Raw genomic sequence first — 16,760 nt, 5'->3', positions numbered from 1 at the left:
GTGCAACAGCAGACCTGAGTGATACTCAAACAGCTGGTCCGCACCTTACTTTTCTGACCTCAAGATTACAAGTTTGCCGACATTACGTATCAAAAAAAAAAAGAAAAAAAAAAAAAAAACTGGCAAACTTTGGGGTCAGTTTCTCTAACTGCCTCCATCAATTGTTCCAGTTTCATCAAAAGATTGAGAAAAATGCGCAAAACTGCAGGAAAGCTAACGAATACTTTTTCACGCACTGTAAATGTTTTTCAGGTGTTTGGGAGCCTTAGATTTTGATCCAGCATAATTACTGTGAAGTATTATGTGAACTGATGCATTGGATTCTGTGGGTTGATGGTTGGCGGGGAGAGTCCAGATCTGACAAATGTCAGTGAAATATTCTTGGTGATGTATCGCTGCTTTGAGAGAGGATTTTTTGGCAAGTATACAGAAACAGAAAAACGCTCTTTACTTTTCAACACAGATCTGATGTGTTCTATATTATGAAGATAAGTGACATCACATTTTATATCATGTTAAGAGCCTGAGGACATCAGATGAAAACTTTGATGGGTCTGAACTTGATGAATAAGTGTTCTGATGTTTCACATTACATCACATCAGGTTAAAACTTGTCCATATATCTCATATAGCTGTCTTATGCTATGAAAGTAGGTTTTATCCTAAATGGAAATGTGGTTTTGATGTTCAGCGATGAAGAAGAGAGCTTCACTATTTCTAGCCTCGGTTTAAAATATACAGCACTGAAACTGTTTTAGTGGTTGGTTGGACATTAGAGAGTAGAAATGAATGCAGGTAGAAAGCAAGAAGAAAGACTTAGTAACTCCTCTAATTTGGGTCCAGAAATTGTGTTTTGGTCCACTGGCTTAACTGCCACAGACAACAGAATACAATAATTATAATAATAATAATAATCAAGTTAAAAAATAGAATGCATAAAGTCAAATGAATAGCAGCTTCAGTGCTAAAGCCTGACTGAAATTCCTCTAGAATATTGTTTTCTGTAAGAAAGGAGTTTATTTGCACTGAAACTGTTTCATGTATCTTACTAATGAATGGAAGGTTGGATAACATCTAAACTGGTCAGTACATTACAATCAAGGTTGGGTTTCTTTAGTAAAGGTTTTACAACAGCTGTTTTGAAGGCATCTGGGAAGATGCCTGTTTGAGGAGATATATTAAAATGTTGAACACCAGCTTAAAAAATGCTGTAGGTACAGGGTCAGTCCATGAGGTGGAGGTCAGTTAGTCAAGTTAGTGTAATACAGGTGAATTTTCCCATGTATACATCATTTTACAGGATTTGCTGAGATCATCTGTGTTGTTTACATCAGCATCAATACTAGCTCTGATTGCTGTTATTTTGTTATGGGGGGTTTAAACCTATTATGAATATTCAGATCTCCATTCAGGATCATATTTGGTGATGCCAAGTGAGATTAGCTCTGAGAATTCCTGTAGAAATAGTGATGAATATCCTGGTGGCCGATATAATGTAATGATGAGTACTGATTATTCTGCTTTTGAGCTCAAGAGCGAGATATTCAGATCATGTAAATTCACCCAAGTCAATGCCATCACACACAAACTGTGTAGAGAAGATGGCTGCAATCCCTCTTCCTTTCCTGTTTTGTCTGACTGACTGATAGAAATTATAGTTTGGAGTCCTTGATTGGGACAGAGACATCCTCTGAATGCCTTGGGTGATGTGAAGCAGAGGGTCAGGTGAGGGGAGGGAAAGATGGAGGCTGTATGGCATCCCAAGGGTATGACGCAGGTTGGCACTAAGTAGTCTGGATCCTGTGATGTTTGGGTGAACCCTATCAGGTTTAAAGTGGTCTTTACAGTTCCAAGATATTGAAATCGTCAATAAACTTCATGCCATGGGTGAGTCACGCCGATGTCAGCCACGTATTCAGGCCAAGGAGTCTTTTAAAAGATTCGATTCCTTTCTCCAGAGTTGGAATGAGGCCAGAGATGAATACATGTTGTGATTGACAGTCACTCAATTTTTCCAGTAGCAGAGAAAAGTCTTTTTTTCAGGATCTCAGAGCCAGTGTTGATAATAATCATCATATTATTTGGATGTGCAGAGAGCATAATCGCTCTTAGCTCCCCGACAGATGTGCCAGCCACAGTTAGATTTTCAGTCTTTGCCATTCTTACATGCTTGGTTATAGAAAACCCAATCAGAATAGTGTCTGGCTCATGTGTGAAGTTAGCATTGTTTCTTCTGGCCCTTGACCTAGCAGTGGTTTTGGAGCTATTTCTTGGGTTTTGGTTAGCCTTAATGCTAGTGGTGTGATTAGCTTCCCTGTGTTCAATGTAGTTAGCCATGTTTCTCCTGGCCCTCGGCCTAGCATTGGTTTTGGGGCTGTTTCTTGGGTTTTGGTTAGCCTTAATGCTAGTGGTGTGATTAGCTTAAATGGGTTCAACATAATTAGTATTACCACACATTTTGTTCAGAGTCAGTGGATCGTACCTATTTTGTAGTGAGAGTTTAAGTGATGGAGTGAGCTTTGGTGTTTTCTCATTTGATTTCATGCTGGATTTGCCTCACAACTAAGCCCTGGCTGCAGTTGATGCTTTTAGTGTAGAGTCGGTGTGGTGCCAGTAAGAAGCGTTATTAGGGAATGCTGGTTTGGGAGCCTCAACAGCTTATCTAGTGGCGTTAGGACATATCCAAGGAAGCGTGTCAGCCAGGTCCATGACAGTACACTATCCGTTAGCGTCTGGTGGCTCGGCACCTTGTACAGTAGCTGCTACAGAATCAATGATAGCTCACTGTCATATTTTTAATGCAGCATCTCAATTTCTTTTCAAGCTGCATTATCCTCTCAATCAGTTGCTCACACTCTGTGCAGTTTACTGATTTTTCTGGGTTTGGAGAGATAGCTTTTACATTGTCTTTTGCCGATCTGAGAGTATGCTAGGATAGGCTAGGCCAAGCTAGCACCTAAGTCTGTGGTAGGGCTCTGAAATGTTCCTGTGTCCCGAAAGTAAACTTTTGTTCCATTCTGTGATTCCACCATAGACATTTTCGTTAGCGCCAGTGTAACCAGTAATAGCTGTCTTTGGAAGAATATTTAGGAATTTAGAAAATGCAAGAAAAAAGCGCAAAGCATATAGCAAGCAAAGAGCTCAGGAAAACACATCTGCACTACAGCACAACTGGAACTGGGACCAATATGTGTGTTCTTTTTCCCTAATTCCAACAATGTAGCTAACTCAAATAATAAAACATTCAGTAGATGTTTCAGACAACATAAATCCACTATGCAGAAAGTATTTTTCTGACCAATACTGCAATTGCACTTGTGCTACTTTGCACTCAAGGTCTGTATTTGATGCTAAAATGATTAATGGATTAGTCGATCAACAGAAAATTAATCTGAAAAGATTTTTGTGATTAAAACATTGTTTAAGCAATATTTTAGGCAAGACTTGTAAAATTGTATATTTTATACTTCTCATAATCTTCTATGATAATTAACCAATTATCTTTGGATTTTGGACTGTTAGTCGGACACATTCAAGACATTTTGAAAAGTAACCATAGGCTCTGGGAAGTTGTGATGGACATTTTACATATTTTGCTAACATTTTACAGTCTGCAGGAATAATCAATTAATGGAGACAATAATTGATAGATTAATCAATAATGAAAAAAATGGGAGCTGTACATAGTATCAAACATCTACCAAACACAATTACAATCTTTTCTTGTCTTACATGAAAAAAGAGGTAATTATGCATTTTCTTGTTCCCATATCTTATCCTAATCATAACAGTGACATTCAAAAGTGTTATTCTATTTATCGAGAACAGCCACACGCTGGCAGTTCTTCACCAGTGGTACCAATAATAAACTGCTGGTACCTGTAAGTCTCGTAAATAGAGATTAATGATAAGTGACCACCAAATCATCCTGTTGTATTGACAGCTCTAAGCTTTAGCTGCATAAGCTATCATTTTTGTTAGTTTCAACCACTTAAAAATCTCAGGTATGTTTGGAAATTGCAGGTTTTCGAAATGAATGCTATGTCTTAATTCAGTATTTTCTCACTCATAAAAATGAATCAGGTTTATAATTAATCAGGGTGCGAGGGGGATACAAATTGCTATGGATCATATTCCCTCCAAACTCTTTCAAACCATCTCACCCGCAATCATGCCTGTGATTGAGCACATAATAAATTCTTCTCTGGTTTCGGAAACATTCTCCACAATGTTTAAGCAGGCTGAGGTTACCCTGTTGTTGAAAAAGCAGACTCTAAATCCATCTTAATTTTAAAAACTACAGCCTGGTCTCGCTACTTCCTGTCTTATCGAAAATGTTCTAGCGTGCAGTTTTCACCCAAGTCTACTCAATACCACTACTACTACTACTACTACTACTAGCACTACTACTATTAGTAGTAGTGATAATAACCAGTCTGATTTCAAAAGTGGTCATTCCACTGAAACTGCACTACTGTCAGTAATAGAGACCCTGAGGTCAGCAAGAACTGATGCCCAGTCAACAATTCTCATCTCGCTGGATCCACCAACAGGCCTTTTCCGTACACATGTGCTAGTTTGACTTGACTCAATTTGACTCAGCACATCAGTCCAGCGCAGCGGGGATTTGCATCCCCATTACAACAGGGCTACCCACATGAAGGTGTGTCTTTAACCAATGACACGCTTGTCTTGAGTCAATGATGTTTAAAAGCAGCGGGCTGTATACATCATGGCTGTGACTAGTGGTCAAAGGAGCAGCTGTAAAAAGGCAGATAAACACATTTGATTTCCTATAAATTCTTTATAATAAAAGTCCCCTGTTATTTTGTTATTTAAAAGCTTTTAATATGGAGCAGCAACATCAGGAAATGTTTTGATCAGCAGTAACTTAACACGGCTCTGACACGGCTGAAAGCGAACAGGAAACGGTAAAATAAAGTGATATCTGAAAGTACAAACAAGGACGCAGGAGAGAAACTAAACTTCAAAGCAAAGAGACTCAGTTAGAAGCTACAAAAGTGCTGAAACCTGAACACACACTTTTAAAAATGTCTTTCTGTCTGGTCTCCAGAACTGACATGGGTTGAGTTTCGCAACATAGCTTGTTTGAGGGTTGGCTGCAGCCAGTGAGACATCATCACAACCCACTTAGAGGCAGGTCAGGCGTGCTTCGGCACAACTCCGGAGATGGTCCATCTCAGGCGCAACTCGGCACAACTCAGTGCGTTTAAACTTGTAATGGAAATGCAATTCAACATGGCATGGTTTGACTCGGCACAGCCAAAAGTGCTGATGGAAAAACCCCAAAAATCTTCCTGTCCAAGGCATCTTGGGTACAACACCATTCTGGTCTGAGTCCTGCTTCACAGGGCAATCGTTCAAAGTAGCATGGCAAGGAAAAAAATCCAAGTGTCACTTTCTTTCCACTGGGGTACCGCAAGGATCTCAGCCTAGTCCTCTTCTCTTCTTAATATATAACACCTCTCTTGGTCAAATTATCTGCTCACATGGTTTATCTTACCATTTATTTCTATGCTGATACCCAGCTCTATCTGTCCTTATAGCCAGATGATCCTACTGTCTCAGCATGGATCTCAGACTACCACACTAACTGGAACGCCATCTTCAACTCAGTCTCTCAAAGACTGAACTCCTGGTGACCCGTATGATTGGGCATCAAGATTAATGACAACCAACTTTCACCGAGCATCTGTTGCATCTGTTGTTCAACCATGTTGCTTTAGACTACATAACATCAGAATGATCAGGTCTTATCTAACTGAATATGCTGCTCGACTTCTTGTACAGGCAGTGGTCATCTCTTGCCTTGACTACTGTAACACCCATCTAGCAGGGCTGATTGTACAGTAAAACATCTGCAAATAGTCCAAAATGTGGCAGCATGTCTTCACCCAGCCATGCACAGCTCATGTCACTCCACTTTTCATTACTCTGCACTACTGGCTCCCCGTTGCTGCAGGCATTAAGTTCATGTCAGTCATGCTTGCCTGTAGAGTGGCCACTACCACGGCACCTCCCATAAACTCAGGTTTATGAGCCTCCTCGTTCACTACAATCTGCAAATGAACAACGACTTGTCCTAACATCACTGGGAGTCAGGAAATCTCAGTCCAAACTCTTCTCCTGTGAGGTGGAATGAGTTACCTGTAAAGGTTGGTTTATGGTTGATCAGAACTGGTTCATTCATAGTGTTGCATTCTGTTGTTTACCTAAAAAGTGACACTAATAGTTGTGTCATGAATGAAAAAGGAGAGCTAGAGAACAAAGTTCAAACCCTGGCTACAGTTTCATCTCTGCACAGCTGGCCAATCACTGTGTGAAGTGGATGTGAATGTCAGCTCATTGGTGCCGTTAAGTTACAGAAATGGCTCTGCTCAGCCTGCCCTCTGAAAGGTGTGGGGGAGGAAGAGGGTATCAAAGCTATTTGACCATCTGACAAGCACGTCTGAAGAAGAATACTGGTGGCCTCAACTCAATTGAGGGCGGTTGTGGGGTTGGTGGTTCAATCCTGAGCTCCTCCTTTGTTAAAATATACTTGGGCAAAATACAGAACCCCAAATTGCTCTTAATAATTAGGCCAGCACCTTGCATGGTAGCTGGCATGGTAAATCATCAGAAAGATTAGGGAAACACTGTGGTCTACTAATGTAACTGCTGGTAGGAAACTAACATCATGTGCTTTTTGACCCAATCATGCACCCCAAACATCCGCCTAAGAGGTTTTGTTGAGCAATAACGTCACATTACCACTGCCTTCACCTCCATCTGAGATAATCATTATAATTCCTATCTACTGAAGTGGGTTCAGCAGGGCCAAAGTTTGAAAGCAGGCAAATAACAATTATTTAAGACAGAAATCTAAAACATTACAGTGAACAGCCAAGCATTAGCCACTCATTACATTCTACGTTCCCCTGCTGGGATTAAGAAAAAACTAAATGGACCTCTTAAAGTGATGTTGGGAAAAACACTAATGATTCAGAAAGAATTATGGTTTCCTTCTCGTTTTTGGCCCTCTTACTTTTAGCTTTCTTCGCCTCTTGTTCAATCCAAAACATGTGGAAGAATGCTGCACACAAATTATTACTGAAATATGCAGATGGTCCTTTTTACTATGTCGTCTGTATTAGCTCACATCTATCAATCTGATAGATTCACATCTATCAATCTGATTGATAGATACATAGGTTGGCATTGGGCAGCTCCATACTAGAGTAGTGGTGTTGTAACTGCCCTGCTCAAGGGCACATCACTCGCATTTAGGGGGGGGCAATGCTGGAGTTCCCCAGTTTGCACCCACAAACCAACGCAAAAGTCTCTAACTGACAAGATTTTGATCTCAAGCCAGTTGCTCGCATGACATCGTAGCCGCTAGTGCAGCAGTGAAAACTTGATTTCATGCTGGAGGTCGGGTCGCAGATTGCTTCTCACACGTTCCTTTGAATGATATTTTTTGTTGTTTATCTCTTGTGTCAGACGCCAAAGTGATGAGGAGGTTCAGTTCTGTGTGTTTACATCAGACCGTCTCTTTTCTCTCCCCCCTCTGTTATAGGAAGGCTGCAGTGCCACGCCATAATGCCCCGCTGTCATCTGCCCTTCATTAGTAATGAGAGCCGGTCTTTAGAGATTGGGTTTTTAAATCCCCTCCTGTCTCCTCTCCTCATCCTCTTCTTTAAAACCAATCAGCTCTTCCTCTCCTTTTCCATCTACGTCTCCATGCACTCCTTCTCTCCTCTCCTCCTCTGCCATCACTTCATTCCTGTAATCTGTACTTCATTAGCATTGCTGTCACAATGGCTATGATTTTGGATGCTGCGCTGATGATTGGGAATTAAGACAGGCTGTCCTGAAATGCCTCTGTACTCTCTCTGTGTGTGTACATTTAAATTTACATATATTAACTGTACGTGTTAACAGCATTTACTGTATGTATGCTCTCCATAACACATGTATAGATGTATGCATAGCCATACTTGATTAAATAACCTACTATACATGTGTAAATGTCTTATAATGGTATGTTTTGGTCTTTGTTTATCTATGCATTCATAAGCACTACATACAACTTTTCTATGGACTGTGACTGATTCAAGGTATTGTGGGGTAGCAGGTGGTTCAGGATTGAAAGATGAAACAATTATATCCTGCAGATGAGACAGAAATGTGCTTAAAAGCTTCGATTTGCGAGTGACAGAAAAAGCGACGCAAGATGTTTTGTCTTTACCAGCTGTGGAAAAAAATGTCAGTGGGGGGATATTGTTATTGTAGTTTTAAGATTCCTTCAAGATTACATGTACAAATGAAAATTAAGTGCTGCTCGGCACTAGTCATGTAAGTCGTTGGATAAAGTTGTTGTTTGCTTATTACACAATGCTTGCTAAGTAACAAGCTGCTACACACACAGCGACAAGCAATAAGTGGCATCTATCATCACTATGCTGCACATTATCACTTATCAATTTGCCAAATTGTCTTTAAAAGGGGACATATCATGCACATTTTCACATCTAGATTCATATTCTGAGGCTATACTGGAATATCTTTGCATGATTTACAGTTCAAAAAACACTGTCACTTCTTTTTCTCGTTCTTTACTCAAAATGGAAACTTCTCAGATACATCTGTACATGTTTGAGCTCGTATGCGAGTGGACAATGTGAACAACCCAAGCAATACTCTTAGCAACAAGGGCCTATGGAAATGGATGGCCATCATCATCGTCATCAGGAGGAGGAAGTAGAGTTCAGAACAGGTTGAAGCCCTGGGTTTTGACTTGCAGGGAGCATTTTTACATATGTTCACCTCTTGGAACTTTGACCATGTTTAACAAAGATATGTGAGATAATAACAGTATAAAATAACATTAAATCACAAAAAGCATACGTCCGCTTTAATAACATTGTTGCTGTAAATTTGCTAACGGTAGCACGACCTCACTGTTAACTGAAATTCATGGTCGAAGAAGTTGGATACATCCATCACCATTTGGCACAATAATTTGGCTGAAAATCAAAATCTAAACAAGACAATTGCTCAACAAAGTGGTGACAAAAAAGGCAATTTAGTTTTTATCATAATTTCCTGCTGCCTTGCCCACTATAACTCTTGTATTGTATGTGTATGTCTGCTGCTGGTCCAACTGGTCCAAAATGCTGCTGCATGGCTCCTTAGTGACAAATTAGACCACATCACCCCTGTGCTAGCCTCTCCTCACTGGCTTCCACTGCATAGAATTGATTTTAGAGTCTTACCACTTGTCTTCAAGCATCTTTGGGAGCTAGCTGTTTAATATATCTCAGATCTCTTAACCCTTTTAGGTCTCCTTCACATCTCGTAGGTGACCTGAAGTGGTTGGCTATTCCACGAAATTACACCTTTGCTGTTGTGGCCACTCGACTGTTGAACCTCCTGTCCAGCCTCCTCCTCCTGGCATCAGGTTTGTCTCCAAGATTGATTCCAAACCCATTTCTACCTCTTAGCTTTCAGCTCTCTTACTGTTTAAGTGTAAAATCATTGATCATCGCTCCAAATGTGATGGTTTTGCAAGATTACATGCACCTCTGCAGTTTAGAAAAACTTTAAAAACTGTTAATATCGAGAAAAAAAACAGGTATTGTGTTATTGAGCTGAAAGAAGGCTGATTTTTGGAGTACAATTTAGAGATAGCATACAACATTTTTACAGAATGATATATTTGAGAAAGTCAGATCAAGTTCTTAATAAGACATGTTTAAGTAAAGTATTGGTTGTTTTAGTGAAATACAGTACATACCTGATGTATGCCAGTATGGTGCCACTAGATGCACACAAGAGTCCAAACTTATTGCTAACCACAAGAATGCTAACAGACATTATGACCCTGAATTGAGACGTATCGCTTTTCTTTGCTCTTATTTTGCAGGGTTGGAGGAAACCTGGCTGCTCATCCTTCTTTGTGCCACTCTCTCTTTGGTACAGTACAGAGCAGGTGTGCAGGACAGCAGACGTGTGAGGTCGGGGTGTGAAAAGAACACTAGCTGGTGACGTCAACATATAGCCTGGATGGAGCCATGGAGGAGATCTGCATCTACGATGAGCAGATGAGACGGTGCCCTGCAGGAGCCTTGAGGAGGTAACTGAAGGAGATAATAGAGGTTCATACACGCCTGCAACGCTGACACGCCGCTATAACCAACACGTGGGAATGTAAAGAGCTGGAGCCTCACCAAGACTGCTTTGGACTTTAAAACCTCCAATCAGCGCCCAGGCCAGCCAAACAGACAATCTGTTGGGGACTTTTATTGGGACTTTGTCTTATTTTAACCGAAGAGACTATTATTCCTGAGGAAACCGTTTTAAATAGTGCACATTTTAGAGTTTTTTCTTTGTATAATAAACTATTATTTCACTGTGCTTTCTGTTAGATGGTATTAAGCCACACTTAACACCCGTGACATTTACATGCAACAACGCTCACCTCTTCACAGCTGTGTCTCAGGAAAGTAAAGTCCACTAAGTGGAGGATCGGCGGTTCGATCCCTGGCTCCTCCAGTCCGCATGTCAAAGTATCTTTGGGCAAGATACTAAACCCCGTGGCTGCGCCAACAGCGGTGTGTGTGTGTGTGTTCGTGTGTGCGTGTGAATGTGCATTAGATTAGATCCTGATGTGCAGGTTGGCACCTTGCATGGCAGACTCTGCCATCCGCGTATGAATGTGTGTGTGAATGGGTGAATGTTGACAGGTATTGCAAAGCGCTTTGAGCGGTTGGAAGACTAGAAAGGCGCAATGTAAGTGCAGTCCATCCATTTACCATTTACTCCTCTTTCTGTTACAATATGTTCCTCTCCATGTTTTTTTTCACTTGCTCACACACACACACACACACACACACACACACACACACACACACACACACAGTGAACCAGATGGGTTATAGCTGGTATGTCATGAGAGCAAACCATCCCTCAGCCATCTTAACTGAATCAAGCGCTACGCTGGAAAACTGCCCTGCTCACCACATAACAACCTAACCTCAAGCAGACTACACACATACACATGTGTAAACTCACTCATCATGCATGTACACACACAGAACTACAAATGTTGTCCTTGTGGCTATTCTGTTGAATTCCATTTATTCTGTAAAACCGGAACACTAAATGTACGACCACATCACAAACTCTCGAATGGATGCACTCAGTGTTTGGAGGATTGTTCCGATGGTCAACTTTTCTGTTAAACAAAGAAAACAGACACCAAACTCTGACATGTGTTTCCAGTATACTGTTGACCTGAGTACTCAAAGCCAAAAACTTTCAGCATAATCTAAAAGCAAGGGTGCCTAAAAGATCCGACCGCCAGCGACGCCGTCGATCTTCACGCTACGTGAGACGGAACGCTGACATAACTATAAAGTAATGTTATTTTTAATTTGAGTCTGATATTTTGTTATTTCTGTTGTTTTGCAAAGATTCTGCAGAGATTAAGAGCGCTTAAAGATGAAGTCAGGGCCTTTCTGGCTACAAGAGATGCAAGAGAGTATGAGCAGATGAATGATACTGCATAGCTTTTTGGATTTGGCTTTCTTTACAGACATTACTGCAAAGCTGAATGAGCTTAACACTGACCTTCAGGGAAAAGAGAAAAAACATAACAGAAATGATACGTGTCATCAAGATTTTCAAACAAAAAAACTGAGAATCTTTTCCTCCTTAACTTGAATGCCACGAATGCTGAGACGGTTTTGAGATTGTCCTCACCAGAAAAACACAGCTATAGGCTAATATTATTGACCAAATCAGCTAATGAGCTTATTTTTTAAGTGTGAACTGCCCTGTTCAGTCATAATTCTTACACTCATTCAAAGGATCCCTATTAAAAATGCCATGTTTTATTGAAAAATGTATCAGCCAATCATATATTCTTACCAGATTTGTTTTTTTCTCAAATATCACTATTGGTATTGCTTTAAAAACCCAGTACCAGCTGCGCTCCACAAGCCGCCTCTTGTGTTCATGCATATAATAACCGTCCTCGCTCTGTGGCAAAGACATGTTACATGACACTGTTGTATCGTTGCAAAAACCTCCCAGCGAGAACATCAGAGAGAGTGTGCGGTCGGTTCAGAGAAACTGTGTGACTCTCACACACAGGTTTTTATCTCGTCTCTTAAACATGACCACAATGTTTTCCTGGTCGTAACAGAATAAAGGGTCATAGGAACTGTTTCTGTTTGTATCATATTCTGTATGGATAGGTACCATTAGGGCTAAGTGAGAAAATATGTTGTTTTTTTTTGTGTGATATAAGTGAACTGACCCTTTAAATCAAGATAATATCTGACTGAGAGATGGCCACGTCTCAGAGTGCGAAGATTTACTAGACAAAAGATTTTTCAAAAATGCCGGTATTATCCTCTTGAGTCTGTACCGACTCCTTGCACAACACAGTTACACTCAAAACCACATGTTGCGGTTGAAAAAAAAAAAAAAAAAAAAAAAGCACTGTACATCGGCATAACGGATGATAAATCATCATGAAGTTATAAGTGGCATGGAGCCATGTGGGCCAACACACACACGCTCCCTCAGAACAGTGAAACCAACTGTGGGGTCACAGACATACATGCACCTTCACATGAACACAAGCGAATGTACGGATACGAAAAAAAAAAAAAAACAACTTATAAATTTGGACTTTTTGCAGGTTGGCTGGAAAATATATATCCAGGTAGCACTCGGAGGAAAATATTTGTCTTCAGCTGCTGCTCCGTGTGTTCAACAGTAGTGTTTCTACTGGGCTGCGTCCAGCAGTTAACAGTAGCAGACTGGTTTTACTGGGCGTCTCTGTATGAGCGCGGGGCAGGATGGTGTTGAAAACGGAGCATCTGTTGTCAATCAATCTCCTCGCAATAAAATACACAGGGTTGAATTTAAATAGACCAGAGAAGGAAATTTTTTTTTTTTTTTTTTTTTGGTCTCTATCTCTCTTTTAAGTACCATTTTTGCAAAGTCAAATTTTACACAAATGAAATGTCAAATTCAGAAAAGCAAAAGGAAATCTGTCAGAGCTCATAAATACACACAGCAACTTATTTATGAGCTCTGTATGTTGAGATGAACAATGTTGTTTCTGTATATTTTTGATTTAACTTCAATAAAAGCTGAAAAATGGGACAAATTTCCTGCTTTTACTGGAAAGCAGTGACAGAAAAGGAGAACTGTTGAAGTGATTTCCTCACCTAATACTGGCTATTTTGCTTTTTGCTCCTGCGGTTTTTTTTTTGTCAGTATTTGTTTTTCTGGTTTGGTACTTTCTTTCTTTCTTTCTTTCACTCGCAGCGTGATGCCAACATTTTCTTTCTGCCTCAAAGCTGCATGCCTGATTTCTTATCAAAACTCACTCAGAATGTACTGGATACAATCCTCTGGGCCTAACCTCCTATTATCCCCTGGATGGAAATATTTTATGACTGAAAGAAAAAGACAGTATAATGTGCCGCGTTTGATCAGTATCTCACCTTGCCTCACGTTTCCTCAACTCCTCTGTGAGAGTTCAGGGAGCAGGAGAGAGAGTTTGGACACGGTTAGTCTATTCTACAGGCTGATGTGGCTCTCCTATAGGTTTAATAGAGGGCATGCCTACAGCTAGGTCATAAGATTGAAATCATTATGGATGTAATAAGGCTGTTTTACAATATTTATATATTTTACAACATGGTAAATATATGCAAAATCACATTTAAATAACTAAAATGCTGCTCAAAACAATGTTCTCCTAGAAATTACGTTCATATACAACTAAACTGCAACAGCAAATACATTTAGATGGAAACATAATGATGCTGAATTATGTTTTGTATCCACATAATGAGAAAATGCTGTTAATTAACGTGTTTGGCAAGTTGTAAAAATGTTGATACTGTTCATAAAAATATGTGATCTTGCAGTAAAATATCTGCTGTAGCAATATTAGGTTTAATACATAAACAAGTCTGCAATGACTTGAAGCAACAACATGTTTATTTTACTAATCTCAGCCAAAGTGCTTTTGTAGAAATGTAGAGCTTCATTCATTTGGAAAAAACACTGCATGATGATGAAGCATTACATGAACCACGCTGCGATTACAATTTGATTTAATAAAGTTAGATGCTGATAAATATTATTGAATTATCGCCCAACTCATAACATACGCCAAGTATGTTATGGGCTGGGCGAGTTTCACTTCTCATGTGACCTTTTACAGAAGAAACAAGGGAGACAAGAAACATGTAACCAAACAGACTGAACCTTCTGAGTACGTGTTTAGATTTCACCAGTTTTAGAAATGTTTCTATATATAAAATAGGGCTGTAAATTAATTCCACATTAATAGCACCTCTCAAGACAACATGTGAACAGAAGCTGGAGATTGAAATGAAAAACCTCTACTTTACTTCTTGAGCCCCAAACATCCTCTACATATCACCAATGTCTTCACACACACACAAACAGGAGCGTCACCATGCAGCAATGCTGTAATGTTACATCATAATTGCACATAACACATATGTTTACCAACTGCCCCAAACGTTCTCTCTCCTACTTTATTCCTACGGACACTAAAGACAGGAGTAAAAGCGTCGCTGCAGGTGCAGCAGGAGCAAATCTCCTCCGTCGTTACAATAAATAAGACGCACGTAGACAACTTATTTAATGAGCCGGGCAAATAAATCTTAATGATCTCGACTCAAAGGTCACTGGGTTGCTTCAACTCTGCGGCGCACTGAGATAGCAGCCGAGGGAGGTGTCGTGCAGAATAATTCTCTAAGGAGAAGAGACGCCTGGGATTTGTAAAATAAGCATAGGACCAGAACGATGGGGCATCTTTGATACATTCAGAACTTCAAAACAGAGTATACACAGACCACTTGTGGTGTGTATTGAATCTCTAAATTCTTGATGGTCTGATAAAGAATTTATAAAAGTACATTGAAATGGACTGAATCCAGCCAAATTGAATCAGTCACACTAACACAAAACCTCATGAAAATGCCTGGAATCCACCTAGAAACATACTTTTCTCATCTCGGCCCACGACTGCGAGGGTTAGTCTCCGCGAGGAAACAAGAATCTCATTATTTGCTTTTACTTAGGGCCTGCCTCTGAAATACATACATGAGCACATTCAAGGAGTGAAAGTAAGAAAAAAAAAAAGAAGTGAGGCAGTGTGCAGCGAGCTCCGTGTTGTCTAATGAGTACCTGTTGTCCAGAGTTTAGTTGCCCTGAGGGTACGTCTGCACTGGGAATCGCTGTGCGTTAACGTAATGCATATGATACTTGGGGAAAATGTACTTTAGCTCTCGCTGTCTGTGTTGTGTTACACTGTAAGCTTTACTCAGATCCATGTGTTGCTGGACAAGAAGGCCACTGAGTTCTCCGCTGTACAGACTGCATGTTAAAGTAGCAACATCTGAAATGGTGTAATATAAAATAACTCCCTTTTCTGTCAGGCGGGATTTGTCTGACTGGTTGGTGGATATAAGATTGTTCTTTGCAATGTAATCTGCTCCCATATATTTAAAAAAAATATATGATTTTACTTCTGTGCTAAACAAACATGACAGAAATATTGAGCTGAATAATTGACATATATATGAAGAATTCATTTGCAAAAACCATTATTCACGTAGCACCTTCTGAACCCTAAATAAGTTTTATTAGAAAAGCCGTTGCCGTCCGTTATCAGTGCATTGAAAGTTTTACAGCAGAGGATGTAAACGCCAGTGTGCTGCTGTTCTTCTTGAACAGAACCCAATTAATCAGTTCAGCGGATCAGTGCGCTCAAAGGCATCTTTAAAGATGGATAATTTGGAACAAAAAGAAGAAGAAGAAGAAGAGGAAAGCTGAAACTTGAAAAAGAAGCATGTTATAGTGGTCTACTGAGGAATTAACCAACAGATAAAGTAAAGCAGCCACTCTGTTGCCTTAATGGATATCATGAAGACCTAAAGTGGATAATCCAGCAAAACACAAAACCAAGGGGGTCTGACGGTCAAGTACTTTGTTCTAAATGAGAAAAATACTCGTCTGTGAAGCATCATTTATGAGCTTTTTTTTTTTTGTAAGTATTGAATACTGCTAAATGTCTGTGATTATGTTGTGGATAATCCTTTTTTTTTAAAATTTCATCTCAGATTATCTGCTTTTCTGGGAATGCCTGGATGTGGTTGGATTCTGGAAGCAAATATCTCTCACTTTAAGTGACATGCTTGAAGTTAAGATCCCACTTTCACCAACTTTGCTTCTACTTAATGACGACTTCTCTTTAGATTTGTCTTTGTAGCAGAGAGACACATATTCTATGGGCTGGTTTCACTGCAGCCAAAAAATGTTGGCCTTGAGGTGGCGACCACTACATTCTTTGGCTTGGCAACAGTTGGCCAACTCGCTTCTCGAAAATTGTCCTGATGGAGTGATCCGTGGCCTGAACGCATGGGGACAGCCTTAAGACTCTCAGAGCGTGGGATACGGCTTACAATTTAGTTAAAGAGAGGGTGCAGTGTGATTTGTTTTTTCGTGGGAGAGATCTGGGGTTGGGGTGTGTATGGAGTCGCGAGAGGGGGGGGGGGGGGTACATGGGTTTGATGATTGTGTGTGTATCTGCTGTTGGGAAAGGGAGGAAATGTGTGATGTATAAAGTTTCTTTTTTGTACTTTTCTTACTTTTATTTCTATACATTGCTTTGGGTTTTTCAATTTGTTAAGAACAATCAA

General features: G+C 40.1%; 1 protein-coding gene across 2 annotated transcripts in view; it reads right to left on the bottom strand.

Annotated features, from left to right (window-relative positions):
* Positions 1-16,760, bottom strand: part of rspo4 (R-spondin 4) — a 45,137-nt gene that overhangs the window by 2,607 nt on the left and 25,770 nt on the right. The window lies entirely within an intron of this gene.

The sequence above is a fragment of the Thunnus maccoyii genome, chromosome 3, assembly GCF_910596095.1.
Source record: "Thunnus maccoyii chromosome 3, fThuMac1.1, whole genome shotgun sequence".
Classification (NCBI taxonomy): Eukaryota; Metazoa; Chordata; class Actinopteri; order Scombriformes; family Scombridae; genus Thunnus; species Thunnus maccoyii.
This window is presented reverse-complemented; position numbering and strand designations above follow the sequence as displayed.